This window comes from Eriocheir sinensis, chromosome 4 (assembly GCF_024679095.1).
Source record: "Eriocheir sinensis breed Jianghai 21 chromosome 4, ASM2467909v1, whole genome shotgun sequence".
Lineage (NCBI taxonomy): Eukaryota > Metazoa > Arthropoda > Malacostraca > Decapoda > Varunidae > Eriocheir > Eriocheir sinensis.
The window spans coordinates 22,602,400-22,622,800 of record NC_066512.1 but is presented as its reverse complement, the minus strand read 5'-3'; the positions used below and the strand labels follow the sequence as shown (position 1 = coordinate 22,622,800).

The 20,401-nt window shown below is 42.8% G+C and overlaps 1 protein-coding gene across 3 annotated transcripts in view; it reads left to right on the top strand.

Moving 5' to 3' along the window:
• The first annotated feature begins 1,538 nt into the window (after positions 1–1,538).
• The window catches only part of LOC127009952 (G-protein coupled receptor moody-like), a 204,967-nt gene continuing 186,104 nt past the window's right edge, over positions 1,539–20,401 (top strand). For 2 of the 3 annotated variants that reach the window (XM_050883557.1, XM_050883547.1), the window contains exon 1: positions 1,541–1,748. The gene's annotated coding sequence lies outside the window, so the exon portion shown is untranslated. Of the gene's footprint in view, positions 1,749–20,401 lie in introns of all 3 variants that reach the window. The other variant, XM_050883514.1, reaches the window with a different exon arrangement.

Sequence of the window (20,401 nt, the reverse complement as noted above, 5' to 3'; positions counted from 1 at the left end):
GGTGTTTTGATAATTTTAGTAAAATGCTAAGCGACGTGATAGGGAGGTTTTAGTGTTCTCAGAAATGATAATATTGTGCCTTAATGGGATTCTTTGATGTAAGCTTTATTGGAGTGGCGCCGCCGCTCGTGTTGACTATGCATATATTAAGGCGGTGCCGGTGGTCCTGGCGCCCTCTTCTTCTTCTTCCCCTGATCATTATCATTATTATTATTAAATTATTACATTCTCTCATAAATATAATTACTACAGTCAAAACCATATAAATTGGCGAATACGACTGTTTTCCTCGAGTCATTACCGGGAAGTGATAACAGTCGCTGGGCAGGGCACGTCCGTCACGCCGCCACCGCCGCCGCCGCTGCATAACGTTCGTGGCTGGCATCGCCAAAACGTTTTCGGCACACGTTTTCGTAGATTGCGTCGCGTTGCTGCATTCGACGCTCCGCCCATTCCGCCTTATCACCCTTCACCCTGTAACCCCCTTTTCCTCACCCCACTTTCACCCCTCTCACCTCTTATCTCCCTTCCTCCCTGACCTTATACGCGAGCTCCCTGGAACCATAATGCTCCTGCTACAATGCTTCCACTGCAGTCGTCGGCGGAATTAAGGAAATGCCGTAGTGGTTCATTAGTAGGTTCGCGCAGGATGGGAGCGCCAGAGACTTAATGGCTGTTCGCAGAAATCTGCGCGGAATAAAATTTTAGAGTGATGATGGCGGCGCCGAAATGAGTCCACACGCACGCTGGCTCCTGATGGCCCCAGCGATACCAGATTGTCGCGCTCAAAACATCGCAATTTTTTTTCTACGTTTCTGCATATGGCACCGGTAGGCTTTCTTGTTTGGGCCTGGTGGTCGGCCCCTGCCCTTTATGGTGCAGACAAGTGTTTATAGTGATGCCATCTTGCTTGGCTCATGTTCACTGTAGAGAGAGAATCTTAAGTCTGGGCTGATGGGGTGGTCTTCAGGATAGCATGTGGGAAGACTGCAAAATCCCAGTTTATGGCGACGGGCGGGACGCGAACCCGCGTCCTCCTGCCTGGACGAGGCGTCCGCACTCAACTCGGTGGCTGAGTTCCAGACCCCCAAAACTGTCATACTCACACAAATATCGCTATCTGATTAAAGTTAAAGTAAAAGTCGTTAATTATTGATGTGTTAGCAGACTGTCGTACTTAAAACATCGAATTTATAAGTTTCAAACCCCAAAACTGTGCTACCCACCTAACTAACGCTCTTCAATTAAAGTTATGGTAAAAACCGTTGATTATTGATGTGTTACCGGACCGTCGTACTCAGAACATCGCATGAATCAAATCCAGACCCTAGAAAACTGTCGTGCTCACATAAAAAAAAGCTATTCCATTAAAGTCATTCCTAAAACCGTGAATCATTTATGTTTTTATTGCAATAGTTATGCGTCAGGCAAAAACCGGAAAATACAGTGTTATAGGAACGATAATCTAGTAACATTGCCTGGTGGTGCTGGTGGCCCGTCCGCGGTGCCTGTGCCTGTGTGTGTGTGCCCGCCGCGAGTGCCAGTGCCAGTACCTCTGCGACCGTTGTAGAGGAAGGGTGTGCGTCGCTCCCGTTCCGGCAGCCGCTCACGCCGTCACAACCACCACCAGCAGAGTCTTGCCTCACGGATGGTCAAGTGAATGAACCCCGCCTTTCCCCGTCATAGCCCTTCACCAGGCTTGTTCTCACCCCCGCCCCGCCCCGTTTCGCCCCGACAAGCTGCCCCGGGTGAGTTGAAATGCTTGAATAAGATTGATTTGCCCCGCCCCGAAACCTCGTCCCCTGCCCCGTCCCTGGAGACCTCTAATTATTTGCTGGGTCACTCACTTCTCGAGATGAATGTGGTGCCCCGTCCTGTCCTCTCTCTCCCTTAAACCACACTAGTCCTGCCCCGTCCACCGCCCCGGCCTGCCCCGCTCACTTATTTTTCGTAATGAGTGTTCTGCCCCGTTTTGTCCTCTCTCTCTCTACTTCCGCCCCGACCCTGGAGATCCCTAATTGCCTCGTGTCTCACTTAGTCTTCGTAATGAGTGTTCTGCCCCGTTTTGTCCTCTCTCTCTCTACTTCCGCCCCGTCCCCGCCCCGCCCCGCCCCGCCTCTGGAGATTCCTAATTGCTTGATGGCTCACTTATTCTTCGTGATGACTGTCCCGCCCCGTCCTGTCCTCTCTCTGCCCCGTCCAGCACCCCGCCCCGCCCCGCCCCGGTCCATTATGCCACATTTGTACGGGGATCAGCCGCCTCTACCATGACATGACGTGGACAATATATTCTTTCTTTCCTCTTTTTTTCCTTACATTTTAAAGATTGAAATGACGTGTTTTTTGTTTTCTTGTCTGTAATATCCAGTTTTTAATGTTTACGTCGTTGCTACATCTTTAGTACTACCTCCTTAGTATTTTCTTTGTTTTTAGTGCAGGTATTAAAGTAGGGGACATTTTTTTCTTTTTTTTCTTATTCTTGGTGCTGGGGCTGGTGTTGATGCTGCTGTTTTAGTTGATGTTGTCGTTGTTATTGTCACTGTTGTTGTTGTTGTTGTTGTTGTTGTTGTTGTCGTTGTTATTATCACTGTTGTTGTTGTTGTTGTTGTTGTTGTTGTTGTTGTTGTAGGGTCAGGGAGTTCCATGAGTCTCGTCTGGTACACCTAACATACGAGTCACCTCCATTAACTCCTCGGTGGTGGTGGTGTTGTGGTGTTGTTCCTCGCCTTTATCTTATCGCTCCCGTGTGTCAGGTAGTGGCGTGCTCTTTTTTTCACCTGCATATCATTATCACCTGTCTTGTTACACTACTCGGCATCTCCCTCCCTCAATGTCCCTTTAAAACACTAACACGCTGCCGGCCATATGTGCTTTTGTATGCACCTGTCCTTCTGCTGCGCTATTCGGCATCTCCTCCCTTCCTCCTGTCCCTTTAAAACACTAACACGCTGCCGGCCATATATGTTTTTACCTGTATTTCATTATCACCTGCTCTGCTAGGCTACCCGGCATCTTCTCCCTTCCTCCTGTCCCTTTAAAACACTAACACGCTGCCGGTCATATATTTTTACCTGGATGCATATCACCTGCTCGGCTAGGCTACTCGGCATCTCCCTCCCTTCCTCCTCTCCCTTTAAAACACTGACTGACACGCTGCCGGCCATGAATGTTTTGTGCTCAACGTTTACGTGGGAAAGTTGTTGTTCTAAAAAATGTTGTGCCTATTACTGTCACACATTTCCCTCCAGACTCCCGAATAACGTTTTGTGGTTAACGTTTCCACATACAATTTGTCTTCAGTCACACAAATTCCTTCCCTTCCTCCTCCCTCCTTCCTCCCCAAGAGCATTTAGTGGCCAGCATTTCCATATATAAATTATTTACATCGAATAATTATGTGTTGCCAGTATTTTTCATGCACGAATTGTCTGGGTAAAGAGATTTCTCGGCCATCATTTTCGTGCGCAGTTTGTCATTGCAAGAGTATTTCGATGTGGGCGTAAAATATGAATGGTATGTAATTTGTTTTGTCCTGGATTTTGATGGATTAGTTTCATTACATCAATAAGCATAAGGTAATATTGCTCCATGAATTTGATGTCTTCTCCTCTCCCCCCCTCATTGATTTTCTTCTTGTTCTTCTTGTTCTTGTTTTTCATGTTATTGTTATTGTTTTTTTTTACTTGTTAGTCTTGTTCTTGTTCAACTTGTTTTTGGTATTCATGTATTTCTTCTTGTTTTTGCTCTTGTGTTTTATCTTGTTTTTATTATTGTTCATTGTGTTCTTGTTCTTGTCCTTTGTTTTTTCTTCTTCTTGTGTGTGTGTGTGTGTGTGTGTGTGTGTGTGTGTGTGTGTGCGTGCCTCTGTCAATCTGCATCTGCTTATCACGCACGCTAACTGACACACATTCATGTAATCACTTCCCATTTAAAAACTTGGGCGTCACGTAGAAAAAAAATCCCACCAACGACCTTGACGCGAGTAAAAAAAAAAACGTTAAAGCCATGAATGAAGGTCGTGAGGCTGAGGGAGGGGTGTGGCGGGGGGGGGGAGTGGGAGGGGGCGAGGGGAGGCGAGGGGGGCGCGTGTGTGGTGTTCGCCGCCTCATTATAATCAATTAACTAATGGCTTCCTGATCACGCTTTATTACGGGCCAAGAAAAGCGAGATTGTGGAGCGCTAGCGAGGATGGCGTCTTCGTCTCTGCCGTTCTTTGAGAGACGATGAGTATGACGAGTTTGAAGGAGGAGGAGGAGCAGGAGGTAATAAAAAGCTGAGGAAGAGAAAGAAGACAAAGTAAAGGAGTGGAAAAGAAGCCAAAGAGAAAAAAAAGGAAAAAAGGAGGTCAATAATAGAAGGAAGAGAAGAAGGAAGAGAGAGAAGAAAATGAAAGGAAGAGTGGAAAAGTAGCAAAAAGGAAAAATAAAGATAAAATATAGAAGAGAAAGAAGACACAGAAAGGGAGTGGAAAAGAAGCAAAAGAGATAAAAAAAGAAAAAGAAGGTCAATAACAGAATGAAGAGAAGAAGGAAGAGAGAGAGAAGAAAAAGAAAGGAAGAGTGGAAAAGCAGCAAAACGGAAAAAAAGGATAAAAATAGAAGAGAAATAGAAATAGAAATAAAATTATAGAAAGAAAAAAAAATAAGACACAGAAAAGAAAGAATAGAAAGAAAATTAGAGGAAAGAAAAAAAAAGATAGAATACAATGAGGAGGAAGAGAGAAAAAAAAAAAAAACAATGAAAAAAATGCAGCAACCCCTTCCCATCAATAAATAAGGGATAACCGTTTTCTCCTTAACTTGACCTATAGATCCATATCCTCCATCTTTTCGTGGGAGGGGGACTTTTTTATTTTTATTTTTTGCATCAGAGGACACGGCTCAAGGGCAATAAAAAGTAGAACGTAACCTACATTGGATAAGGCTTTCGTAGAGGTTTTTGTGGGTATGTATTTTCATGGTGGGTAGTTTTATGAGCATAGTGATAATATGAAAAGACTTCTGCACCATAAATAAAAAAAAAAAACAACGAAAAACTGGACACACTCAATAGAACCCGTCTAATACCCGTTGTGACCTTAGGAAGTAGTTGTTTGTTTGTGGGTATTTCTGTGAGTAGTTTTATGAGCCTAGTAATAATTTGACAAGACTTCTGCTGTACCATGGACGTAAAACACCCTCTTGAGAACCCGTCTAATACCCGTTGTGACCTTAGGGCTTAGGAAGTAGTTGTTTGTAAGTGGCTATTTCTGTGAGTAGTTTTATGAGCCCAGTGATTGTTTGGCAAGGGTTCTTCTGCACCAGGCACGTGAAAAAAAAAAACAACAACCCGCTCTTAAGAAGCCAACTAATCCCCCGCGTGGCCTTCGGTAATATTTGGTGTGAAAACCGGATGTGTTTGAGAATGCTCGGCTTTAGTTAAGATCTCAAGATTAGCAAAGATTAGGGGGCAAGGAAAAAGAGAGATTGTAGTGCATGTTGGGGGTATACAGACTCTCTCTCTCTCTCTCTCTCTCTCTCTCTCTCTCTCTCTCTCTCTCTCTCTCTCTCTCTCTCTCTCTCTCTCTCGTTCCTTCTTTTTATTTTGGTTTTTCTTTGCTCCATTCTTCCTTTTCTTTTCCTTTTCTTCGCTTATTATTCCTTTTATCTTCTTTATATTATTTCTTATGATTATAATGCTTTCTCTCTCTCTCTCTCTCTCTCTCTCTCTCTCTCTCTCTCTCTCTCTCTCTCTCTCTCTCTCTCTCTCTCTCTCTCTCTTTTTATTTTTTTCCTTTTCTTTTACTTTTCTTCGCTTATTATTCCTTTTATCTTCTTTTTTTCGTTATTCTGTTTTCTTCTACATCGTCTCTTTTATATTATTCTTTATTCTTATATATCTCTCTCTCTCTCTCTCTCTCTCTCTCTCTCTCTCTCTCTCTCTCTCTCTCTCTCTCTCTCTCTCTCTCTCTCTCTCTCTCTCTCTTTCATTTAAGTCCTCAAAGTTACCTGGACTATGGCGTCGTAAACCAAGCCAGACACAGACTCTCGACGTTTCATTCAAGTTTTCAGGTCAACTTAGATTGTGGTGTCGAGAAGCTTCATAGAGACGGAGCAGCGTTCGCGTGTACATGAAAAAAGAAAAAAAACGAAAACAAAAACAAAGAAGCGTTCATGCGATAGTATAGCGAGACCATCAGTTATAGTCCACAACGAAAGTAAAAATAATTCAAGCCATTAGTTATGTTACCAAAAGAAGTCTGTACAAGCGACAGTATAGACAGTATATAGCATTAGCCATTTTTTTTTTTTTTACAGCAGAGGAAACAGCTCATACTACAACATAACTAATAGAAAAACAACTCGTGAAAAAAAACCCAAAGGAAAAAAGTGTAAAAATAGCCAAAAAAAAGAAAAAAAGAAAATCTCCCTAAACGATAATCTCACCATTAACACACAAAGGAAATAACAAATAATGGAACGACTCTTGAAGAAAACCATAGAAAAAAAAAAAAAGGTGTAAAAATAGAACTCTGAAGGCGCTAAAAAAATAAAACAAAACAAAATAAAACCGGAAAAGCATCCAAGCAGAACTGTGACCCTGCTGCCGAAAAAAAACAGGAGCGTGAAATAGTTCGCGAATGGGAGCTCGAGGGTCGCTTTGGCTCATACTGACGACCTTTTTAGTGAGTCTGGGAGCGGGGAGGGATTTAGCGGGGCGAGGAGGAGGAGGAAGAGGAGTAGGAGGAGGGGATGAGGGTGAAGTAAAGGATGAGGAGGAGGAGGAGGAGGAGGGGATGAAGGTGAAGTAAAGGAGGAGGAGGAGGAGGAAGAGGAGGGGGGGATGAAGGTGAAGTAAAGGAGGAGGAGGAGGAGGAGGAGGTATGAAACAAGAAGAAACAAATGCAGGCTTTACACATCAATACCACAACCTCTATATATGACATTTGTTTTTATTTAGTAAAGACAAACGCGTAACAAAGACTGCCAGAGAAGAAAAGAAAGACACAGAGACAAAAATGAACAACACCTTCTCACCACCCTGTACATCACCACCGCCTTCCCTGCATCACCACTCTGGATAAATTTGTTTAGTAAAGGTTAATGAAAAGTCAGGGAGGGGAGGAAATTCATGACATGGGAACGAAACCACAACAACACCCCTGTACGCTCTCCCTTACCTTTCTCTTCCCCATAATTAACCTAATATCCACCACCATTTCTTTCCCTTATCTCCCCCATCCCTGTACACGCCTCCCCTTTCCTTTCCCTTCCCTGTGCACCCTCCCTTTTCTTTCCCTTCCCTGTACGCCCTCCCTTTCCTTTCCCTTACCTGTACCCCCTCCCTTTCCTTTCCCTTCCCCATCATTACCTAACAACGCCCATCACCATTTCTTTCCCCTACCCTCCCTTTCCTTTCCCTTCCCTGTACGCCCTCCCTTTCCTTTCCCTTCCCTTCCCATGTACGCCCTCCCTTTCCTTTCCCTTCCCCATCATTACCCTAACACCCACCACTATTTCTTCCCCATACCTTCCCCACCCCTTTCCTTTCCCTTCCCCATTATAACCTAACACACACCACCATTTCTTCCCCTTACCTTCCCCACCTCTGTACCCCCTCCCTTTCCTTTCCCTTCCCCATTATAACCTAACACCCACCACCATTTCTTTCCCTTACCTCACTCCTTTCCTCCTCTTCCATCCCCCCATACAATCCACATACCCAACATCACCCGTTTACTCCCACTCCGTACATCAACATCCTATCTCCTACATCACCACCTACCTACGTTTATTTAGTACAGATCGACACACAAACACACAAACACACACACACACAAAAAAAAAAAAAAAAAAAAAACGGGGCGAGGCAGGGTCGTATAGGTGTCCCAGAGGTGAGGTAAGGTAAGGGAGGGGAGGGTAGGGGGCGGGGTCGTCTAGCCCAGGTGTAGCCAGGTAATAGTACAGGTGTGGGTGGCGCTGCGAGGGGAGGGCGTTCGGTTACGTCATTATGAGCCAGGTGTTACGAGACGGCACGGAGGAACAGGTGATTTTATGGGTCGTTGTCACGTAGTTTAGAGCTGACGAGGAGGAGGAGGTAAGGGAGATAGAGAGGAAAGGTATGGGAAGACGGAGTGGTTATAGAGAAAGAGGAAGATAGGGAACGGGTAGGCCTATGTATGAGTGTTATGAGAAATAGGAAGAGGGGTGAGGAGGAGGAGGGAGGAAGTGAGATGATGATAGGCTTGGGATGAAGACAGCCAGACCAAACTAATAACTCCATTATATCAAACAGGGTGAGGTCTTCGATGCCATACAATCCATACAAGAAATTTCGAAGCTCAAATTTCAAAAAATACACAATTAACAACCAGAGACTATTACTCAAATCTGAACGAAAGTTGAAATTTCATAAGTTTGCCACAAGGAGGGAACTGTGGGAGGGGATGAAACTGGGCTATGGGGAGTGAGGAAGAGGAGTGAAGGAAGAGGAGGAGTGAGGTATGGAAGCGATAAGGAAGAATGTATAGGTGGTGAATTAAGTGGGAAGGAAGTGGACTGATGATGGAGTGAATAAAGGAGAAATGGAAGGTATTGAAAGGGTGTTATGCATGAGGAATAGGGACATGAATGGAGGTCAATAGATGGGTGAGATGAGTAAGGGGAAGACTATATGGGGTAGTGGAGTTGAAAGAGTGTGTGAGTATGAAGCGAGAAGGGAAGGACGTGAAATGATGAAAAAGGAAATAAGGGAGAAATGGAAGGTATTGAAAGCGTGTTATGCATGAGGAATGGAGACATGGATGGAGGGTAAGGGATGGGTGAGATGAGTAAGGGGAAGAGTATATGGGGTAGTGGAGAAGAAAGAGTTTGTGAGTATGGAACAAGAAGGGTTTAAAATGAAGAGAAAAGGAATAAAGGGGAAATGGAACGTATTGAAAGAGTGTTATGCATGAGGAATAGGGATGGGTGAGATGAGTAAGGAGGAGACTATATGGGGTAATGGAGAAGAAAGAGTGAGTGGGTATGGAACAAAAAGGGTTTAAAATGAAGAGAAAATGAATAAAGGGGAAATGGAACGTATTGAAAGAGTGTTATGCATGAGGAATAGGGATGGGTGAGATGAGTAAGGAGGAGACTATAATTATGGGGTAGTGGAGTGAAGGGGAAGGGTGAGAAATGATGAGTAAGTGGAAAAAATAGTGGAAGTTTGAGACACATAAAAAGGGCGTGACAAAATGAGGGATGAGAGGCTTTTTTTTATTATTGTTTCCTTTTTTTGTGCCCTTGAGCTGTCTCCTTTGTTGTAAAAAAAATGAAGGGGGGGAAGGAGAAAGAATGATTATAGGGGGGTGAGGGGGGGAGTTCCAAAGGGGGGAAGGGGGGGAAGGGGGGTGGGGGTTAGTGAAGGGAAGCAAAAAAACAATAAAGGAAAAGGAAAAAAAATGGAAGGAATATTCAAGCTTTCAGGACAGAGAGAGAGAGATCATAGTAATCAGTAGTTTAATTCTTTATCAACGTGACCTTCTTATCTTCATCCCTGCCTGTCTGTCTGTCTGTGTGTCTGTTTATCTCGCTGTCAATGAGTGTGAAGAGTGACTGATAGGAATGACGGATGGAGAGAGAGAGAGAGAGAGAGAGAGAGAGAGAGAGAGAGAGAGAGAGAGAGAACAGTACGTACAATATATCGCTATCAAACACACAATCAATCAATCAAAGAGAGAGAGAGAAGAACAGTACGTACAATATATCGCTATCAAACACACAATCAATCAATCAAAGAGAGAGAGAGAGGTTCGTCAGGCAGAGCGATGGTGATGGTGATGGTGATGATGGTGGTGATGGTGTAGATAGAAATGGTGAATGGTAATGATAATGGTGGTACTTGGAGTGAGGAGTGAGGGTGATTAATGGAGGAGGAGGAGGAGGAGGAGGAGGAGGAGGAGGAGGAGGAGGACAGCAATTCATCTTGACATTTTTTAAGAACAAGAGCAAACAACATGAGTTAACTTATTTTTTTGTTTGTTTTCAGAATTTTGCTGTTATCATCATCATCATTGTCTTCATCATCATCATCATCAGCTTTTTCTTTTTTTCTTCTTCTTGTTTTTGTTCCTCTTGTTCTTGTTTTTGTACTTCTTTTCGCTTTTCTTCTTTTTCCTCTTTCTCTTCTTCTTTTTGTTGTTGTTGTTGTTGTTGTTGTTGTTGTTGTTCTTCTTGTTCTTCTTGTTCTTCTTGTTCTTCTTGTTCTTGTTCTTGTTCTTCTTGTTCTTGTTCTTGCTCTTCTTGTTCTTCTTGTTCTTCTTCTTCTCTATATATCTCGTCCTTGTCCTCATTCTCCTCCTCCTCCTCTTCTTTCGCCTTTTTCCTGCATTAAATATCTCGTTTCTCCGTTAATTAATTCCCCGGGTAGTTAATCTTTTTTTAATAATTTTTCTTTTTAATTCCTCATCCTCCTCTTTCTTCACTCCTCTTTGTCTTCCCATCCTTGGCTTGCTTGCCCTTGCTTTCCTCCCATCTCCATATTTCTTCCTCTCTTTAATTTTCTTCTGCAACGTTCCATTTATACACTTTTCTTTTTTCTTTTCTTCCTCCGCTTATTAATAACTGTCTCCGTCTATTTTTACGCCTTTCATTCACCTCTTAATCAACTTCATAATTCTCTACTTGTTTCCGTTTCTTTATTCACATTATCTATCTTTTTATCTCTATCCTGTCTCTCTCTCTCTCTCTCTCTCTCTCTCTCTCTCTCTCTCTTTATCTATCTATCTCTATCTATCTATCTCTTCCATTCATTGTCACCTCTTTTCTTTCCCTTCCTTCTTCCTCTTCCCTCTCCTTTTTCCCCTCTCTCTTCTCCCGTTCTTTCTTCCCTCCTTCCTACCTTCCGTCCTTCCTTCCTTCCTTCCTTTTATTCTTCCTTCCCTCCTTCCTCCCATCCTCCCATCGCCCCCCCCCCCCCTTCGCTCCCACGCTAACAAGCCTCCCACGGGCGTCTCACCTCACCTGGGTCTGGCCGTACAGGTGTGTTAATTAGTTTTCCGTGAAGGTGCAAGTTTGGCAGAATTATTAGCCTCGCCACCACCACTCATTTCTTAAACACAGCCACTTCAGGAGCGTCTGTTGAAAGGGGAAGAAATGAGGAGGAGGGGAGGAGGAGTAGGAGGTGGTGGTGGTGGTGGTGGTGGTGGTGGAGGTGATGGTTGTGGAAGAGGAGGGGAAAGAGGAGATGGAGGAGGAGGAGTAGAAGGGAGAAAGGAAAAGAAGGTAAAGGAGGAGGAGGAAGAAGACTGGAACTAGAATAAGAAGAGAGAGAAATAAAAGGAATAGGAAGAAACGATGGAAGAGGAGGAGAAAAAGAGATAAAAAGGACGAAGAAGTGGGAGAATAGGAGAGAAAAAAAAGAGGAGGAGGAGGAGGAGGAGGTGGAAGAGTTGGAGAAAGAGAAACAATTGTTAACAGCACAAAAACTGTGTTAGATCGGCGTCGCATGACCCTCCAACACCCCCCAACAATTTATATTATGCAACTAGGGGTCTAAAATGGAAAATGCTGAAAAGTAAAGGTGGCGCCACTATAAACACTTGCCTGCGCCACAACGGGCTGGGGCCAACCATCAGGCCCTACTATGAAGGCCTACCGGCACTACATGGCCAGGACGTAAAAAAACAAAACAAAGAAACATCTGACTTTGTTTATAATGCCATGTTGTAGGGTTCATCAGGGCTAACAAATGTTATTATACAATGTCATGTCTACAATGCATGGGTAAGCCAGGAAAACAACTTGAAGAGAACAACAACAACAACAAGATGAACAGTCTGTTGATCGGCGTTGCGACCACGATGAAAGAGGAGGAGGAGGAGGAGGAGAAGGAGGCGAAAGAGTAGTAGAGGGAGAGAAAAGAGAAGGATGATGATGTAGGAGAGTAGGAGAAAGAAAAAAAATAGAGGAGGAGGAAGAAGAAGAGGAAGAGGAAGAGGAGGAAGAGGAGCTCAATTAGGCGCCGTGTTACATCATCAGTCACTTCATATTTAACTACAATTTTTTCTTTTTCATTTTTTCCTGTATATTTCTCATTTCTTCCTGACGTGTTTTTCATTATTACCTCCATTAATTCAAGGTGTCGTGTGTATATATTGGATGTTTTAACCTTGCCTGTTTGTCTCCTAAAGTGTTATTCTTCTGTAGTAGTTGTAGAAGTAGTAGTAGTAGTAGTAGTGGTAGCTTGCTTAAAATGTCCTTCATCTCCCTGACCTATTTCCTTTCTTCCTCTCTTCTCCCCTTCGTATATATTTGTCCCTTCCTCCCCATCCTTACCCTTCTTTCCTCACCCTTCACTCCATGCCTTCATTTCTCACTCCTCCTCTTCTTCCTCCTCTTCTTCCTCTCCCCTCACCTTCTCTGCCCTTCCTCTTTTTTCCTTCCCTGCTCATTGCCTCTTATTTATTTTCCTTTTCCTCCTTTGTTCTCATACCTACGTTTTCCTTTTTGTCCTCCTCCCTTCCTCTCACCTCTCTTTCCCTCCTCCTGTCTTCTTTTTCCATCTCTTTTATCTCCCTTTTTATACTCCTCATTCCTCTTTCTCCTTTTCTCTACGTTCTTTTTTCTTTATTTTTCCTTTCTCGTATCCTCCCCTTTCTCTTCTTCTTTCTCCTCTGCTTTTCTCTTCTCTTTCTCTCGTTTTCACTTTTCCTTCCATTCCCTTCATCCTTCAATCTCCTCTTTACTTTACTTTATTTTTCTCTATTTTACTTTCTTTACTTTTCTCTTTACTTTCTCCCGTTTTCACCTTTCCTTCCATTCCCTTCATCCTTCAATCCTTCAATCTCCTTTTCTTTCCTCTTCCTCATTTGTTTCCCTCTTCACGTTCTCCCATTTTCACTTTTTTCCTTCTATTTTCCCACCATTTCTCTTTTCCCACATTCTCTCTCTTTTCCGGCTCCTCTCTTCTCTTCTTCTATCCTCTCCCTTCTCTCACTCTTTATTTCCCCTTATTCTCCTATCCTGCTTTTATGTTGTGTTCTCTTCTCCTTTTTCCCTCCTCCCTTCTTTATTCCCCCTCCTCTTCATCTCTCCTCTCATCTCCCTGTCTCAGCATCCCCCTCTTCCAGCATCACCTCCTCTCCCTCCTCTTCATTGCTGGGACATTCATGGCTTCTAAACTACCCACGTATTACATCCTGGCCTTGTAAGTAGGTGGAAGTGGGAGAGTGGAAGAGTGGAAGAGCCCATGAAACCACCCACTTATATCACCCATGTAAACCACCCATGTAAATACCCCACGTAAAAAAAATATTAGTTGCTCTCTTTTATCTCTTCTCTTCCTCTCCTATTTTCCTTTTTCCCTTTCTTTATTTCCTCTCTCTCATCTTCCTTTGTTTATCATCACTCCTATACCTGTTACTGCATTCTTCTAAGTCACTCTGTCTCATCTATCTCCCTTTCCTCTTCTCTCTTCCTCTTTCTCTTTCTATTCCCTCTTTATCGTCACTTCTCTACCTGTTATTGTATTCTTTTTATAGTTTTACCTTCCCTGTCCTTCTCCTCCTCCTCTCTCTCCTTTTCCTCTTTCCTCCTTCCCTTTCTTCTTTCCCTCCTCTCTTTCTTCTCCCTCACTTCTGTTACTCCATTTTTCTTCCTCCTCCTCCTAGTTTACCTTTCCTCTCCATCTCCTCGTCCTCTCTCTCCATTTCCTCTTTTCCTTCTTCCCTTTCTTCTTTCTCTCCTCCCTTTCTTTCTCTTCTCCCTCACTTCTCTACCTGTTGCTCTATTCTTCTTTCTCCTCCTGGTTATACATTCCCTCTCCATCTCCTCCTCCCCTCTCTCCCTTTCCTCTTTTCTCCTTCCCTTTCTTCTTTCTCTTCTCCCTTTCTTTATCCTTACCTCCTACTTCCCCCTCCCTTCCATTCCCCTCCCTCCCTCCCTACTTCCTACTCCCATTTACTCCCTCCTACTGCTTCCCCTCCACTCCCTTCCTACTTCCTACTCCTCCTTTCTCCCTCTTACCTCTTTCCTCCCTCCTCCTTCTCCTTCCTCTTTACCTTTCCTCTCACACTCACCCCATTACCCACGCAGCCTCTCCCTCCTCCTCCCTTTCTCCCTCCCTTCCTCCTTCTCCCCCCCTCCTCCCTCCCCAGCACCATTACGAAGGGCGTGAATCACCTGTTTCACTCCCAGGAATCTCAAACACACACACACACACACACACACACACACACACACACACACACACACACACACACACACATCTGCTGGTTTCGATGCATTCATTTATTTTATCTTTGTTTGTTTGTTTATGTATTCACTTATTCGCTTATTTATTTATCTTTATTTATCTTCTTATCATTTATTTATTTTTTATTTTTATTTATTCATATTTATCGACCTATTCCTTTCTATTCATTTGCTTATCTAGGAGGAGGAGGAGGAGGAGGAGGAGGAAGAGGAAGAGGAAGAGGGGGAGAGCTAATCAAATGTGTGAGAGCTCTTGCGGTAGTGTGTGTGTGTGTGCGTGTGTATGTGTGTGTGTGCGTGTGTGTGTGTGTGTGTGTGTGTGCGTGTGTGTGTGTGTGTGTGTGTGTGTGTTACAGGCTCGTGTGGTGGTGTTACTACGTGCTTCCTGACTACTTGACTGACTGACTGACTTACTGACTTCCTAACTTACTGACTTACTGACTGACTGAATGCCTATTGTAACGTAATTTATCGCCAGAGTGGCTGACTGACTGACTGACTGAATAACTGACTGAATAAAAGCCTATCGTAATGTAATTTTATTGACTGACTGACTGCTTAGCTTATTGACTGACTGACTTCCTGACTGATTGACTTGCTGACTGACTGACTGACTGATTGACTGACTTGTTGACTGACTAACTGACTGACTGACTGACTGACTGACTAACCGACTGACTGACTGACTGACCAACTGACTAACTAACTGACCGACTGACTGATTGACTGACTGACTTCCTGACTGACTGACTGACTGACTTATTGACTGACTAACTAACTGTCTGCCTTCCTCGTGGACATAATCTTACTAACTGACAAATTACTCGCCTCATATGCCTCATAAGACTGACAAATTGGGTGAAAATAAATCATATATAACACACACGCGACGCCGCTGGAGCTTAGAGAGGGCACTGGGGACGTCGGGAGGTGGTGGTGGTGGTGGGGGGAGAGAGAGGGAGAGAGAGTCACTAACAAGAGCGAATTAATGCATCGGCCACAGGAAGGATTGGGCGCTGGAAGGGAATATTAATGTGTCGACGGTATACTGGAGGTGCCAAGGACGCAAGGGAATTAGAATGAAAGAGCAAGATTATGTATATACCACTGAAGGGATTTGTCGACGGTTGTGAGTATTGGAAATCGTACACAGGCTTCAAAATATAATTAAAAAAAACACTAAAAAAATCCTCCGTCCCTTTTCCTCTGTTTCAAGAGTTACGTGTGCCTACTCTAAAAAAAATTGAGCCGATGAATGGAAAAAAGGAACCATTCTTAAAATCCAGAAAACACGTTACTCTTTATCCAGACTGTATTTGATTATTATTTTTTTTTTTATAGCTAAGGAGACAGTTCAAGGGCGTAAAAAAAGCATTATAAAAAAAAAAGCCCGTTACTTACTGCCCCTGAATAGTAACCCCCATTTTCAGTTTTCCCTTTTCCTTTTTCCCATATTTCTAAAGTTTACACATTCATGAGCTCTAATTACCGTGATACGTATACATAATGACCCTATCCACGAGAGTTACATGTGTTACTCTAAAAAAAATTGAGCCGATGAATGAAAAAAGGAACCATTCTTATAATACAGAAAATTCGTCACTCTTTATCCAGACAGAATTTGATTAGTAACCCCCATTTTAGTTTTCCCGTTTTCCTTTTTCCCATATTTCTAAAGTTTATCCATTCATGAGTTCAAGTCGCCATTATACGTATACATAATGACCCTATCCACGAGAGTTACGTGTTCCTACTCTAAAAAAAATTGAGCCGATGAATGAAAAAAGGAACCATTCTTAAAATCCAGAAAATTCGTCACTTTATCCAGACAGTATTTGATTAGTAACCCCCATTTTAGTTTTCCCGTTTTCCTTTTTCACTTATTTCTAGAGTTTATCCATTCATTTTTTTTTTACAGCTAAGGAGACAGTTCAAGGGCGTAAAGAAAAATATATATAAAAAAAGCCCGCTACTTACTGCTCCTGAATAGACGTCAAAGGAGTTTAAGTTGCCATAATACGTATACACATTGACCCTATCCACGAGTCTGAGAGATCCTATAGGCTATCGACGGTGAATCTCCTATAACCCCATGATCCGCCTCGCCTCACCATCACGAGCTCTCTTACGCCAATAAACACCGTAAACTGAGTGACGGCCAAGTGACGTCACCCGCTGCGCTGCTCCATAACCACCATAACACGGATTTATAGAGGTGATGAATGCTACAACGGCGTGGCTGCGTGATCGTAACTTGTCTGATGTGTATTGCCAGACGTATAGGAAAGGTTTTAGCGAGGAAATGAGAGTTGAGGAGAGAGAGAGAGAGAGAGAGAGAGAGAGAGAGAGAGAGAGAGAGAGAGAGAGAGAGAGAGAGAGAGAGAGAGAGAGAGAGAGAGAGAGAGAGAGAGAGAGAGAGAACAAGAACAGGAACAGAAGAAAAGGAAGAAAAATGAGAAAACAGAAGAAAACGAAGAAAATGAGAAAAAAAATGGAATCGGAAGAGAGAGAGAGAGAGAGAGAGAGAGCATTAGTCAAGACGACAGGACAAGTTTTAAAAGGGATAAGGAGTCAAACAAAAAAGATTAGGAAGATAAGAAAAGCAAAGGGAAAGAAAAATAAGCAAAAAAAAAAACAAGATATAAGATTAAAGAAACTGAACAGGAGGACAAAGAAGAAAGGGATGGAAGAAAAAAAACAAGAAAAATAAAAATCGTCCCCTTTGATTAATTAGTATCCGCTCTCCTTCATTTGACTAAGACCATTTTCTCAGACGTTTTCGGCCTTCACAAACAAAGATTTCCGAAGGCCACAAAAAGAGATTAGTCGGATTCTCATGGATACTTTGTTTTTCCATATTCAGGGTTCAGAAGCCTTGTCAAACCATCACTTGACTCATATAACTAACCTATAGGAATGCCCTCAACAGCCTCTACTATACGAAAGCCTTATCAAATGTGGGTATGTTAGCCTCGGAAATACGAAAGCCTTATCAAATGTGGGTATGTTAGCCTCGGAAATACGAAAGCCTTATCAAATGTGGGTATGTTAGCCTCGGAAATACGAAAGCCTTATCAAATGTGGGTATGTTAGCCTCGGAAATACGAAAGCCTTATCAAATGTGGGTATGTTAGCCTCGGAAATACGAAAGCCTTATCAAATGTGGGTATGTTAGCCTCGGAAATACGAAAGCCTTATCAAATGTGGGTATGATTGAAATACCCACAACAACCTCTACTATACGAAAGCCTTATCAAATGTGGGTATGGTAGCCTCGTCAAACTATTACTAGGCTCATGAAATAACTAGCCTACCCACAATTGAAATACCCACAACAACCTCTACTATACGAAAGCCTTATCAAATGTGGGTATGGTAGCCTCGTCAAACTATCACTAGGCTCATGAAACTACCCATGGAAATAGATACCCACAACTACCTCTACTACGAAAGCCTTATCAAATGTGGATATGTTAGTCTCGGCAAACTATCACTAGGCTCATGAAATAACTAGCCTACCCACCATTGAAATACCCACAACAACCTCTACTATACGAAAGCCTAATCAAATGTGGGTATGGTAGCCTCGTCAAACTATTACTAGGCTCATGAAATAACTAGCCTACCCACAATTGAAATACAACAACCTCTACTACGGAAGCCTGATCAAATGTGGGTGTGTTAGCCTCGTCAAACTATTACTAGGCTCATGAAATAACTAGCCTACCCCTCATTGAAATACCCACAACAACCTCTACTATACGAAAGCCTTATCAAATATGGGTATGGTTGTCTCGTCAAACTATTACTAGGCTCATGAAATAACTAGCCTACCCACCATTGAAATACCCACAACAACCTCTACTATACGAAAGCCTTATCAAATGTGGGTATCTTAGCCTCGTCAAACTATCACTAAGCTCATCAAACTACCCATGGAAATAAATACCCACAACTACCTCTACAAAAGCCTTATCGTATGTGGGTGTGTGTAAGCCCATAAAATGTTTGAAAATAAAGAAGAAAAGTGAAGTGAAGACATAGGTAACTTACAATACTTAATAACGATACTCCTTAACCACTGCCATTGAACCATCCAAAAATTAAAAGGAAAAAAGAAAAAGGAAAATATCTGAAGTCGCCTCAGAAAAAGAAAATAGTGTAGAGAACTGACATATTAACTACCTCATTCACACGTAATATGACTGACTAATAACGTAACAATTAAACATACCTATTATAACACATGCTTAACGAAGGGGAAGAAAAATGAAAATACCAATCACATCAACTGACGAATAATTGAATGCCAGAAAACACACGCGCCGGGGAATGAAAAAAAAGAAAAAAAGAATGAGGTTAACCACTTTATTTTAGGAAAGAGTGAAAGAAAGACTAATACTACGCGTCCAGTTTAATTAAGGAAACGCACTTGTAAGGAAGACGAATTAAACTGGACACAAGAGGAGGAGGAGGAGGAGGAGGAGGAGGAGGAGAAGGAAATGATGAGGGACGCAGGAGGGAAAGAAAAAAGAGAAATAGATAGAGAGAGAGAGAGAGAGAGAGAGAGCACCTTCAACACTTTTAGATGATGGACGTCTTTGCCATCTTCTTCTCTTCCCTTCTTCTTCTTCTTGCCCTTCTTCAGCTGTCATCCTCCTCCCTTCCTCTCCTCTTCCTACTTCTCCTTCTCTTTTTCCTTCTCCTTAATCTTCTCCTTATCGCCTTCTATTGTCGCGAACATTTTTCCTCAGAATCGGAGGGGTGCTTCTTCTTCTTCTTCTTCTTCTTCTTCTTCTTCTTCTTCTTCTTCTTCTTTTTCTTTTTTTTCTTCGTCTTTTACTTTCTTCTTCTTCTTCTTCTTCTTCTTCTTCTTCTTCTTCTTCTTCTTCTTCTTTATCTCGTTTTTGTTTTTGTTCTTGTTCTTCTTGTTCTTGTTCTTGTTCTTCTTCATCATCTTCTTCTTCTTCTCTCCTTTTTTTCTTCTTTTTTCCTCTTCTCTTTTTCTTCTTCCTCTTCTCATTATATTTTTTTTTCCTCCTCGCTCTCAGCTTATCTTATTTCTCATTTATTTTTATTTTTGCTTCTTTTTCCTCTCTTTCCTTTCCTTTTCTCTCTTCCTTCTTTACATTTCATCTCTTCTTTTTTCTATATTCAATCTCTTCCCTTTTTTGAACCACCTATTTATTCCCTCCACCATCACCACCATCCTCCTCCTCCTCCACCCACGCCTTCATCCATCACAATATTCCTTCCCCTTCCTCCTCTTCATCTTCTGAGACACGCACGCAAGCCTGACCTCAAAAAGTCTGTTTCCTGCCTCCCTGGACGCTAATTACTTCGTGGTGGCCGCAGAAAATTCACCTGAGATATGCCCCCCTGCCTTCCCCTCCCCTTCTTCCTATTCCCCTTCCCTTCCCTTCCCTTCCCATCCCTTCTCTTCTGTCCTTCCCCTCCCTTCTCTTCTATCCTTCCCCTCCCTCTCCTCTTCATTTGCCTTTTCCTTTTCTCCCTTTTCCTTCCCTTCCCTTTCCTTCCCTTCACATCCCTTCCCTTCTATCCTCCCCCTCCCTCTCCGCTTCAGTTGCCTTTCCTTCTCTCCCTTTTCCTTCCCTTCCCTTTCCTTCCCTTCACATCCCTTCCCTTCTTCCTCCTCCTTCCTCCCCTCTTCACTTGACTTTTCCTTCTCTTCCTTTTCCTTCCCTTCCCTTTCCTTCCTTGCTTTTCCTTCTCTTCCTTTTCCTTCCCTTTCCTTCCCCTTCCTTTCCCTCATCTTCATCCTCTTTCCGTTCCTCCCCTCCCCTTTTCTTATCTTCCGTTTCCTTTGCCTTCTTTTCCTTTCCGTTCTTTTCCGTTCCCTCCCGTTCCCTTCCTGTATCCTACCTTTCCTTCCCTTTCCTTTCCTTTCCTTCCCTTCTCTTCCCTTCCCCTGCCTACCCCTTCCCTCCCCTGTCTTCCCATGTACCTTCACTTTCTCTTCTCCCTCCTTTCTCATACTTTCTCCCCACCGAACTTTTTCCTCCTCAAATATTTAAAAGAGAAGTTTGAAAAGTATGGTGTATTTAATGGCTTTTTCAGTTAATTAGTTTTCATTTATTTATTTTTATTTTCAGTTATTTTTTTATTTAGTTTAGTTTATTTATTTAGTATTGCATAGGTGTTTTGCTTGTCCTGTGTTAGTGGGG